Source organism: Vicugna pacos, chromosome 1 (assembly GCF_048564905.1).
Source record: "Vicugna pacos chromosome 1, VicPac4, whole genome shotgun sequence".
In the NCBI taxonomy this organism is placed as follows: Eukaryota; Metazoa; Chordata; class Mammalia; order Artiodactyla; family Camelidae; genus Vicugna; species Vicugna pacos.
In genome coordinates, this window is record NC_132987.1 from 115,271,885 (window position 1) to 115,284,335 (window position 12,451).

A 12,451-nucleotide genomic window follows, 5' to 3' on the forward strand; every position below is an offset into this window, starting at 1 on the left:
TAAAAAGAAATTAAAAAACAAACAGGTAAATAAATAAATCTAATCCCCCCCCCCCCACAAAAAGCTTAAAAAAAAAAAAAAAGAGGACGGGGAAAAGAATGAGGCCAAATCGAAACTGTAAATCTTTAACACCAGATACAAAACACAGGTTTCAGTAACTTAGCTACACTGAGTTTGTATTCACACCCAGTTTTAAATCTCGGGATCTCAGCTCAGAAATCATCTTTTGCCAAATGCAGGAGAAGAGAAGAGTGTGTTATGTGTTCTTACCTACTCTTTCCGTCACTACCCACGAGCCTGATTTCCACGTCTGCAGTAGAGAAGTTACCGACTGGACCACAGCGTTTGCTGTCTTTTCACACCTATAATGCCTTCTTCGTGGATTGTTTAAAAGTCTGATAACAAGTCATGGGAGAAAGTATAACCTGTCGCCTCCATGTGGGTAAGACAGTGATTCAGAACAGGTTTAACGAGCAATAAACTAAACAGAACAAAGAAGATAACCACCACAACTTGAATATTAACAGTCACCATGAAAGACAAGAACAATCATGCCGATTTTGTTCATTAGGAAAATTGGGGCGTTCATGTCAAGTGACTTAAAACTTGCAGGTGCATCTTAGTAGCAGAGCATCTGAGAAGGAAGAGCTGCCTTCTTTCCATCAATCAGGTCTAGAATGGCAGGTTAGTTTACTGGTTGTGAACTGGCAGTGCTCCCAAGATTAAAAAAAAATTAGTTGCCAATATTTAAAAGTTGGGGGTTCACATAGAAATAGAATTTCTAGCTTCTTTGGGATTTAAAGAAAAAAAGGAAGATGTGGCCATTTGGGCCTGGAGGCCCATGTGGCTAAGTCCATGTTCTTCAAATACCCCATCACTCCCGACCCCAAAGGCATCTGAGGTTTTGGTCTCTGGCTTAATTTAGTAAGTCATCAAAAATAGATTAGTTCCCTGCTATGAGCCAGACACTGAGAGGCAGGGATACACACAAAGCAGCCCACCCATCCGTATCCCTGAGGCTCAGAATGTTCTGGGTCAGATCATCTCCTCCAAATGGTACCTTTAGAGAGAGTGTGCCTTGCTCCTTACACAGCAATTCTTTATTTTTTTTTTTTTGGCCCAACACATTTCTGTGGGTGACTCCGTGGGCATTTTGCAGAATGTGCTCTCCACTCCTGAAATTACACTCTTATGCAAGTGAATGGTGGGGACGTTATTATAGGGATGACCCAGATTCCGCTCAAACGTTTACAAACCACAGCTGGTTTCTTTAGCAATCGTGAGATGTGACTGGGCCACACCAGGGAGGCGCATGGCTGGGCTGAGAATTGGAACCTTAAGACACAGATTTCTACAGAACTGGCTTCCGAGGAATGGACGCAGAAGGGTTTTGCCACGATGCACGTTTGACGACATGGTTAGAAAGACGATCTGAAAATAGACTGAGATCCCGGTCTTCTCAGGGGGAAGCTTTTAAGATAGTTTTTTTTTTAAATGGACAGCACTTTAAACTGCTCTTGTAAAATGCTAGGGGACAGCTTGATCTTCCTTCTTAGGTTGAAATAAGTCTAGGAAGATGGGAGCGTGAATTCATCTTTTTAAGAAAACCTCCTTTTAGGAAATAATCCTTTTAAGAAATGAGTCTGAGCTGCCCTGGCTCTTCCATCCCGAGGGAGGTGGTGGTGGCACTACTGTCCACTGCGGAGGTGAAGTTATGCAGCACATACATGATCGGCTGCTGGGGTCTGCTGAGCCCCGGCATCTGCTCCAACCCTCCGAAAACTCAACAGTCATTGGCTGCTTCCAGGCTCTGAGACAGAGGCTCTTGTGCAGGGGGCTTACTAGGGAGTTCTGGGATCCACACCTAGGGAAGATGAGGAGAGGAGGGGGAGGCGAGGGACGGCAGAGGCAGAGTGGAGCTACCAGGTGGTCCCAATGGAAGCCTCACTGACCCTGTGGGCAGTTCTGAAGACAGGATGACCCTCGTTGGAGCCGAAGGGCTGGGGCTTGTTACCACCACACTAGTCAGCTCTGGGATAGGGGCTACCTTGAGAAGAGGGGGCTTAGGGAGGTGGCTCTCCTCAGCTGAAGTAATCCCCAAAAGGGACAGCTGACAAGGGCAGCTGGGGGACAAATCCATTATTCCTGAAGGGACCTGGGGTGTTTCACCGTGTGTCTCGGCCAACCAACAACCAACCAACGAACCAGACCCAAAGTCAACAAACCAACAAGACCCAGGTTCAAAGGTTTGAACCCTAAGTTAATCATCTGAAATTTCTCACAAATACGCCAGACTTTAAACTGGACACCATGAAATACTACTGATTCCACTCCAACTTATGAGCTCACCCACCGAGGTAAGGGACTTCGGAAGCACATGGCAGTGGGTGATGCAGTGAACTCAACAGTTTAAACTTCCAGTATAAACTAAAACCCTGAATGCTGACTCAACCGTTTCACTCCCAGGAGTTTATTCTAAGGAAATCCTCATGCTCTGGGCAAAGATTCAGATGCAAATACATCCCCTCAATGTTCTTTATGCAAATAACACGCTAGAAACAAGCTAACCATCCAATCAGTGACCATCCAAGAAATATGCTGAATCCATTCAGCAGACTGGGACACCACTCACACCTCACAGGAAGGAGGTGAAAACTATTTAACAACATGAAAAGATGTTTACAACTTGCTGTTAGGAGGAAAAAGCAGGTTACAAAGCAATGTTTATTACTGTGACTCCATTTTGGTGAAAAGAAAAAATATGCGTATTAGTATTCAAGAAGATTGCAATGTTTTCCTTTTTTGTGTCTTTGGACTTCCTAGAATTTCTACAACGCACATTTATTACTTATGTAATCATAAAAAAAGCTTTTCTCTTTCCCCTCCCCCCACCACACATTCTGTCTCAATGGTCACAGAAACCACGGTCGGTTAACAGATACACTAGATAAGGCTGAAGGTTAGCTGGAGAGGAAACAGACTCCTTTTTTTTTTGCATAATGGTCTGGTGTCAGGACCTTTAGTTCTTTGCACTGTAAGTATTCATTATGCATCAGTGCCAAACCTGGTGTTTTTAACTCGTTATTACTTTGGAGTGCCGGCTGAAAGATTCCCATTTCTTACCTAAAAACCTCGAAAAGACAGGGATTTCACCAGGGAAATACTTATTTTGCTTTTCTTTGATAAGCTCTCCTGCCACCGTCTTTATCTGGTGAGATGCCTGGCTAATCAGCTGTGTGGAGCCCGTTTCCGTGAAGTCAGGGCCGTGCTCGGGCCAGGACACGGTCGGGTGAGTGTGAGTCTGCCCTGCTCTGCAGCGCGGGTCGCTGGGCTGAGCGCCGCCTTAGAGCAGACCTCACACAGCACATTCTCCGGGCACCAGGGTGTGGTCAGCAGGGAACATCTGATGGGTTTTTTTTTTTTTTTGAAAATCTCCCATCCAGGTCTTTCAAATCCCATCTCAGAGCAAAACTATCAAATTCTTCCCTGTCACTGTCATGTCCCACACCCACGGCTTCCTCATCTGCATTATTTTCTGTTCTTCTTCTATACCAGAATCACATCCAGATCTTTTTCTTTCTCCCTGGGACAGTCCTGCCCTCTGCATCTCCCTTCTAACAAAACTGGAACGTTACCTAATGAACTTTTTCCTGTTGCTGTGTTAATGATGGCAGCTGTTTAACATATAAGGCCTCCCAGAGAATTTGTATTTAATCAGCACGTTCTGGAGATCAAAGTCTCAGCCCCAAAGGAATGCATCACTAAGGGGAAAATTCCAGGCAGCAAGTCAGTTACAGAGGAAAATTCCTTGGACAGGTGGGCTCTTCTGGGGCAGGGTGTTGCCTACCTGGAGATGAGACACATATTTTCCGAGTGTCTACATTGAGCAGATTCTTGTGTGGGATGTTTGGAGTTAAGAATAGACTCCCAAGTCTCAAGAAGACCATTCATCTGTTCATCATTCAACCACCATTAATTAAGGATCTGCTAAATGCCTTCTTGAACTCCACCACTGGTTCAAGTTACGCGTAACATATCCTCATAACACTGGGAACCTCTAGTTCTTAGTATTTATCACATTTTAATTGGTTTCCTCCACTGAACTAAGGGCAGACCAAGCCATGGACCCTGGAACACTTAGGACCCTCCATAAATATTTGTTGCATAAAGCACGCAGCTAAGTACCTGACTCCTTGCTGCAGATACAGAGAGGAGTAAGGCGTGACTGGTCCTTTAAAAATTCACAGTCAAATCGACCAAAAATACTTACTAAGCCATTACTAGGGGCTCAGTGCTCTACTAGGGGTTTCAAAACCCTGAGACACGGTTCCTGCCATTACAGAGGCCAAACGTTGAAGCCTGGGAGAGAAGACTGCAACTCCAGTGACAAGAAAATACATTTTTCCTTCACAAGGCCTTGAAAATGGGTTAGATTTTAAATGGGTGGGAAAAGGATATATCCCTTTATTTTCTCATTACTACTTGAATAAAAGGTGTTAGGAAAGTTAACATTTTCTTCCCCCACTATCATGCAAAATCAACTAAGGAGCTGCTTTCATTAAAAGACATACACACTTTATTCCTTCTGAATAAATTTCTTTGACTGCCTACATTTTGTCATGGCACTGGTTTAGTGCTGACATCTGTTCATCTGGTGTCCTGGATTTCTTGGGAAATCCTACTTTTGCTACTTTGACTTATTTCTAAAATACAAATGATTCGTGTAATATATGTGGCTACATTTTTAATATTTTAGTAAAAACAATATAATGAACAGATTAGACAAAATCTTCATAGTTCCTACACCCAAATCTGAGCTTGGGGAAAAATGTATCCAGGAGTGTGGGTGGGCTGGGGGGTATGCAAGGAGCTACTATAAAGATAATTCTGGCCGACGGAATTTTCTAAAGATAGATGCCACAAGTCTCCCACCCAACCTGCCCTTGTGGAATCTAGCCACTCCCGCATCCAGATGAGGGGTGTGTATTCCCTGCCCTTGAATGTGGGAGGGCCTTTGTGAGTGTCTCTCCCGACACTGTATAGTGGAGATGACACCATGTGTCTTCCAAGGTGAGGTCATAAGGAGCCATGCACTTCTGCCTTGATCTCTTGAAACCCGGTCACCATACTGTCAGGAAGCCCAAGCAGGCCGGGGGGAGGCCACGTGGAGAGGGGCCGGGGCCCCTGCCCAGAGCCCTGGCCGAGCTCCCAGTGGTCTCAGCCAGCACGATTCACCAGCTATGTGAGTGTGACATCCCAAGAGCGGGCTCCCAGCCAAGCAAACCCAGCAGATGCCACACGGAGGGGAGAAGAACCATCTCTGCACACACTTAGATCCATGAGCAGAACAAGGACCGTTGCTGTTTTAAGCCACTGAGTTCTGGGTGGCTTGTGTCCCAGCAACAGTTGCTGAAACATTTCAGAGGCAGGCCGAAGTGACTAGGCCTTGTTACTGAGGACACTTGGAAAGCAAGGAAGGACAGACCAAAGTGACTGATCGCTTTCCCACCTGGGAGAAGGGTCCTTAACAGGCGCAGTGGGGGTCAGAGGGAGGGGAGGGGAGGGGTTGAGGCGGGATGGTGACTTTGGCTTCTTGCCATTTATATGAAGTGGGCTGCTTTCCGTCTGTCCACGGACGAGGGGTGTGCAGCAGAGTGGGAAAGAGCGTGGACTCTGGAACCAGACCGTCTGGGTTTGAATCCTCGTGGTCCCATTTCCTGGCTGTGTGATCTTGGGTAAGGCCCTTAACTCCCAAGTGCTTCAGTTTCTTCGTGTGAAAAAGGAGGACAGTAATGACAGAACCTGCTCGTGACGCTAATGCCCTCGTGTCTCCAAAGGCCTTGGCAACAGGCGGTTCTGGGAGAGCTGCCGCTGCTGTGGTCCACATACACGTGGGCCTTGGGTAGTGAGGCAGGCAGAGGAACAGCCTCTCAGAGACACCCCTGTCCTGATCCTGGCAGCCCTGAACACATGACGTGACACGGCAGAGGGGACTCTGCAGGTGGCACTAAGTTAAGGACCTTGAGATGGGAGATGACCCTGGGTGGTCTGGGGGCAGGTCTTTATAAGAAGGAGGCAGGAGGGTCAGGTTGGACCCAGACACGATGATGGAAGCAGAGACTGTGGTGATGTGAGGCTGTGGACCAAGGTAATAGCCTCTAGAACCTGGAAAAAGGCAGGGAAACATTTTTGGTTCTTGGTTTTAGCTCACTGAGACAGATTCTGGCATTCTGATCTCCAGAACTCCATAGTAAGAAAACAAATCTGTGCAGTTTCAGGCACTGAAACTGGTAATTTGTTACAGCAGCAACAGGAAACTAATGCAGATTTTAACCTTGAGGAAAGTGGCTTTATAGAACATAGAACAGACTGAAAGAAAAGAAGACAGGTTTTGGAATCAATAAAATATCTTTTTGTTTCCTCTTCTGACTTAGCCTTAGTGGGACATTTTCTCTTTAATCTTAGTTTGTGGATACTATATATAAAATAGATAAACAACAAGTCTGTACTGTACAGCACAGGGAACTATATTCAGTATCTTGTAGTAACCTATAATGAAAAAGAATATGAAAAGGAATATATGTATGTATATGTCTGACTGAAACATTATGCTGCACACCAGAAATTGACACAACATTGTAAACTGAGTGTATTTCAAGAAAACAAAAATGGAGCAAAAAAGTAACCTTCGTTTGTGGAGCAGCCCAAGCGCCGGCTCTGACATGCGCACCGGCTCCAGCCCTCACTTGCTGGGGGTGGGGGCGGGGGCGTCCTCTGTCAGTAGGTGCTGGCCAGCAAGACCACGGTGGTTACCTGTAGCCGAGTCTGTCCTGATTGGTTTGACATCTGTTCTGATGGGTCAGTGCCCACGAGGTACTAGCTGCTGTGTATTTTGAATATTACCTCTAGACTTAACACTGTGGGTTTCCCCATCTGCAAACTAGGCACGTCTAAGTCAAAGGTGGTGGCATTAGCCTAGGTAAGTGGTTCTCACCACGTGATTTCCAGAGCAGTAGCTATCTCATCGCCCGGGAATTTGTTAGAAGTGCAAATTTCTGCCCCACCTCCTGTGGCAGGCAGAATTCTAATGTGGTCCACTATCCCACCCGCCGGAAACACGCTGGGCATAATCTCCAGGACTATGGCCAAGGTGGATTTTACCCATTATTAGATTATGTTACACAGTATGGTTTGTGAAGGGGAGCTTAGTTAGCCAGGGTGAGCTCCTGAAAGAGACCAGTCTCTTCCCAAAGTCAGAGATTTGACCTGAGAGAGATTCCTTCCTGTTGGCTTGAAGGAGGAAGGGCCAGGTGGCAAGGATCGGGGTGGCCTCTCAGAAGGAGGGTAACCCTGTAAAGAAATAGGGATCTGAATGTTTGCAGAAGCAGATTCTTCCCCAGACCTCCAGAAAGGAAGGCAGTCCTGCTGATGACTTAATTCCAGCCTTGTATGACCCGGGGCAGAGAAGCCAGCCACAGCGCACCGCGCCCGGACTACTGACGACAGACCTGTCGGCTAGTAAGTGGGTGTTGCGTTAGGTCACTCAACTTGTGTTATTTCCTTACGCAGCTAAGAATATATTTACTGAATCAGAAGCTCTGTGTTTTCACAAGCCCTGAAGGTGACTGGAACGCACGCTCAAGTTTGAGCACCTCTGGTGTACATAAAAGGCCCACCCAGCACAGCTCGGCACGATGAGGTGGCGTGAGTGGCAGCTGGGCCTGTTCTAACTTATATTCAAAGATCCTTCTACTCCTTGGCTGCATCTGAAAAAATTTTAAAAAGCACAAAAGAAAAATAGTCTTCCAGACTTGTCGTTTTCAGGTGTCAGATTAGACTGGCCACTGGGCATTCTGCACACAACAGACAAGGGGGTCATGCAAACTTCCCATTTCTCCTTCAACTTAAGGGTCCAGGGCAGCTGGGGCCAATACCCATTAAAGCAGTGGCAGAAGGAAAGTTCTAACGGAAGTGGGGCCAGAGGAGGTGGGACCACATCCCATATTCTGAGAGGCTGCAAGCAGGGGCAGGCTGACCTCAGTCCCCAAAACTTTAAGAGCCAGATCTATCTCCTAGAGTTGTTGTCGGGCTGTAATGGGAGAAGCCACACCCTGTCAGGCTCAGCACAGGGATGTTGAGTCAGAATGAACCAGTCCTGTGTTTGTTTCTCTTTTCTATCTTCTTCCTCCATTTTATCCACCTGCATCCTCCTCATTTCTTCCAGCTTTTTTTTTATTTAAAAAAAAAAACCAAGGTTTATTCTTTTTACCTTTATAGGGAATTAATAGCTGAGAACAGTACCTAATTAATACTATCTATAGTGGGCAATTTTTAGCTAAGAAGTTCTATTTTGGTTCTTAAGAAATGTTAACCATAAATGTATAATAACTGCTTTACTACAAAATTTATAAGTCACGTTTTCAGCATTTCGATGCAAATTATTGAAGGTCTTCCTTTTATCATCAAAGCCAAAGGATATTTATGCCATGGTATACAGGTAAGTAGATTTGAATTTTTGTGTATCATCACTTACTAAGTTACACAAAAGATTCCAGTTAAAGTTAATAGACAAAACATAAGCTAGATTTAAAGTGCTGTATTTAAAAAAAAAAACACATACAGTTTGTATTTTGCAGTAATTAAACTGTGAAGACCTGACAGTAGAAAGAATGAAAACACATAAAGGATTATCATTCTCTAGTTGTCCTGTTTTGTTCTTTTTACTCTAAGCACGTAATCTCATTCAGAGAATGACAGTTAGCTGGTCAAATTTATGCTTAGGACATTTATCTATACTTTACCAGAGAGGTTTCAGAGGCTACACCACCAGTCAGATATTCTAAATTCTTTGATATTAAATACGAACATTTCCTCAATACTACTTTTAAGTCATCTGATTTTACCTTCCTCCTTAAAAACTGCATAGGCTTGTTTTAAATAGTTTAAACATCTGTAATAAACTAGTTTGCTAAGAGTAGAGGTACTCTGGTTAATGCTTGAAATGGTGTGGCCAGGGGAAAAGCAAGCCTTATGCAATATGAATGCAATCTTTACCCACACAAATTGAACCTTTTTTTTTTCAACAAAAATCTAGTCCAAAAAAACTTCTCATTCTATAAAGATTTATCATTTCCAAATCACAGTGGAAGGAACTTGAGTAATTTACCAATTTTGTTTCCTACTATGTGCCTTAAAGACACCTCACCAAAAACCGGTATCTGACACAACAGACTGACATACGCAGAATGTGATATTGTAGTGACAGTACTGAGATTGGCTGTTACAGACATATTTAACTCTTTAAGTAGTAAATGGTTACATCCTAATTATTTACATAGAACATTGGTCCAATAACAAAAATAGAGAATAGCAGCTGGAAATTTGTCATTCAATGTTCAGAGACAAAAGGGTTAACCATTCATTCCATTATTTTCTGCAGTAAGTCCTTTTTTTATATCAAAATTCAGTCTGATGACAATTGAATTCTGGCACTTTTCCAAGCTACTGTATGAAGAGGATGCTGAAGGCCATTACAATACAGCATACTGCAACGTAAGGATTCTTCCGTTTGCCAATTCTGGCGTGCTTCCAAAATATACCCAATAACCCAGTTTTATTTCTGTCCAGGAGGCTGGGTGCCAAGGTTCAGATATAAGCACAGGTACATATAAGCAGCAAGATTACAGTCAACAGACTCTGAAAATTGAAAATGGCAGACATAGTGAGGCCAGCGAAGCCCCAGCCACATCACCCTTCTGGGCCCAGGGTGCTTTTTTACTTTTTTTAAATTAGTGTTAGCATTTATTTATATCTCCATCCACTTATTTTTAATCTATACATGCCTTTATATTTAAAATGAGTTTCTTATATACAATATATGGTTGGTCTTGTTTCTTATAGACAGTGGTCCACTGTCATAATCTGTCTTTTAATTGGTGCATTTAGACCGTTGACATTCAAAGTGCTTACTGATTTGGTTGGATTAATATCTAATATAATTGTTACGATTTCTTTTCTCTTTTTTAAATCCCTGCCCATTTCTCCCCTCAGCTACGCCATCCTTCTTTCCATCTCTCTGGCTCGTTCCTGAGTCATCCCCTACCCCCATCTTCACTCCTGGGAGGACTCCTTCACCGTGGGCTGTCCTGAGGGTCCTGGCGGAGGGTGACGTGTGTGGATGGCCAGTGATGCTTTTACCTGAGCTCAGGGCAGCCTGTTTATCTGAAGGGATGGCTGGAAGCCCCGCCCAGTTCTTTGCAGGATGCTCCACAGACGGGACCTGGAGCATGAGGAAGAGGATGCATCTTGGGAAGCAGGCTGGCACGTGAGCCTCAGAAAATACATCACCGCATCCTCTTCTTTGAGACGTTCCCACCGTGAGCGTTAGGAAATGGCCTGTCCTTCTCTCTCTATAGCCCTTCTAAGTACCCTTCTGTTGGCTCTCAGGAGAAAACCCGGCATCGTGACCACCAGTGGCTCCTGCTACCTCTTGGCGCAGGTCCTGCCCTTGACACAGTCCAGCTCCGGGCCCGTCTTCAGGTCTCAGGACCTTTACCGGGGCTGATCTCTCTGCCTGGAGCACCCGAATCTGCTCCTGGCTGAGTCCCGCTTGAATAGCTATTTAAAACGTCACTCCTCAGGGAAGTTGCCCTGGCCTCCTAGACATGGTTAAGTCCTCTACTGAGCACTCCTTTTCCTTCCTGGCACACATGACAGTTGGTAATTGGTCCCAGGCTTAGCGCTGGAAAAGGACCTTGCTGTGGCCTGCTGTATTTCCACATCTAGCCCAGGTCCTGGAACCGGGGAGATGGCCCAGTGGCTACCTGTGGACTGAATGCCTGAATGAATTAATGATCATGCTTTCTGTCAACTCCAAAATATTGATCTAAAAAGAGAAGTTTAGGGAAAAAAAAAGAAAAAGAAAAAGGTACCTGGTACCTTTTAAAACTTGTAAATGAGTGAGGGAAAATCTGATTTTCGGATTCCTTTCCTTAGTCACTCAACAAGTGTTTTCTGAGCATTTTCTCTGTCTGAGGAGCCGTGCTGGTCTGGGAGACAGCAGGTGAATGAGTCATAGCCCTGCTCTCAGGAAGCACAGCTCTAGGTCAGAGTAAAAGGCCGTACATGGGACTGTCCTTTAAGTCTTTGCATACAGCAGTACGAGCGAGACGGGGGTCAGCGAGCGTCCTTGGGCGCCGGGAGGGAAGCTGCATAAGGCTGTGCCATGCAAGCCTCAAGATCAAGTCCTGAAGGCCAGGGACCGATCAGAGAGATGGAGGCATTTGACACTTGACTTTATGTTGACAAAGCTTCTCCGGCCCCCTATCAGCAGTGTGAGAGCCCCCAGACCACCCTTCCTGCGCCCCGTGCCTGCAATCGGGGGCAGGTGGACTGGCTTCTGGTTCAGCAGCCCTGGGGGCTTCTCCGTGGGACATGAACTCAACCAGGAGGCAGAAGCGAAGCAAAGCCACAAAAGCAGTCCCCCTGCACACCCCGGTCTTGTTCCACCGTCACCTCAAGTTTGCTTCTTGCCCCGGTGAGGCGACTACAGCATCACACCACGGGCAGTATTACCGGTCAGCACGTGTCATCCACGCTTCCAGAACCCAACCGGAGGTCAGTGTGAACACTGGCTTGACATTTTCCAACAAAAGATTGTGCCGCTGACGTGCATGAGCGTGGGTCCCCACAGAAAGCTGATCGGAGCCGTGACTAAGAGGGTCATTTTAGAAATGAGGAAGTGGATCTGGGGCTCGTTGTGGTTTCTGATGAAAACTGCTGTAATGTGGGGCCGGGGAAAAAAGGACGCTGGGCAGAGAGATGTGTGTCCTCAGCTTGCTCTGTGGATAATGGGGGAGCCGAGCTGGATGGGAAGGTCCCTTATGTCCTAAGAGTCTGTGAGCCGACGGCTCCTCTCAGAGTTTCTCAACACTTAACACTCATGGATGAAACAAATTTTCCTGCATGGCCCTGTCCTTTGCCTTCTAGACCGTTTTAGCGACTCCTCCCCAAATGCCAGTGGCTCCCCGCACCCCAGCCCCTCCTTGTCTCCCATGAATTTGAAACACTCCAGGGAGGATCATAACTCTGGGATCTAAAATCAAGAAGGTTTGTTCTCACACCCTAGGAACAGCCCCAGCGTGCCAAGCACATTCACTTAATTTCTTGTTCCACAGGAAAGAATGACCTCTTTTAATACAGAGATACTTTGAAATGTGTCATTTCAAATGGGTCCAAAAGGAGATATTGTCTGAGTCTCAACTATCTACTTGAACACAGAGAAATGTGGAGAGGTTTCAGGCAATCTTGAATAAGATGAAGTCCTTCAGACAACATGCTCTTTGATCATCGGAAGAATGGTGAAAGAAAGTGATTTACAGAAATAAAATGGATAGCAACAATTCGGTGACTCAGAAAATGCCTAGAAATCACGAGGCAAAAGTTCACTTTT

At 45.5% G+C, this 12,451-nt stretch overlaps 1 protein-coding gene and 1 pseudogene across 1 annotated transcript in view; both read right to left on the bottom strand.

Annotated features, from left to right (window-relative positions):
- RCAN1 (regulator of calcineurin 1) overlaps positions 1-12,451 on the bottom strand; it is a 90,296-nt gene that overhangs the window by 16,028 nt on the left and 61,817 nt on the right. The gene's annotated exons all lie outside the window — the stretch shown is intronic.
- LOC140701046 (protein kish-A pseudogene) lies at positions 9,502-9,761 on the bottom strand (annotated as a pseudogene).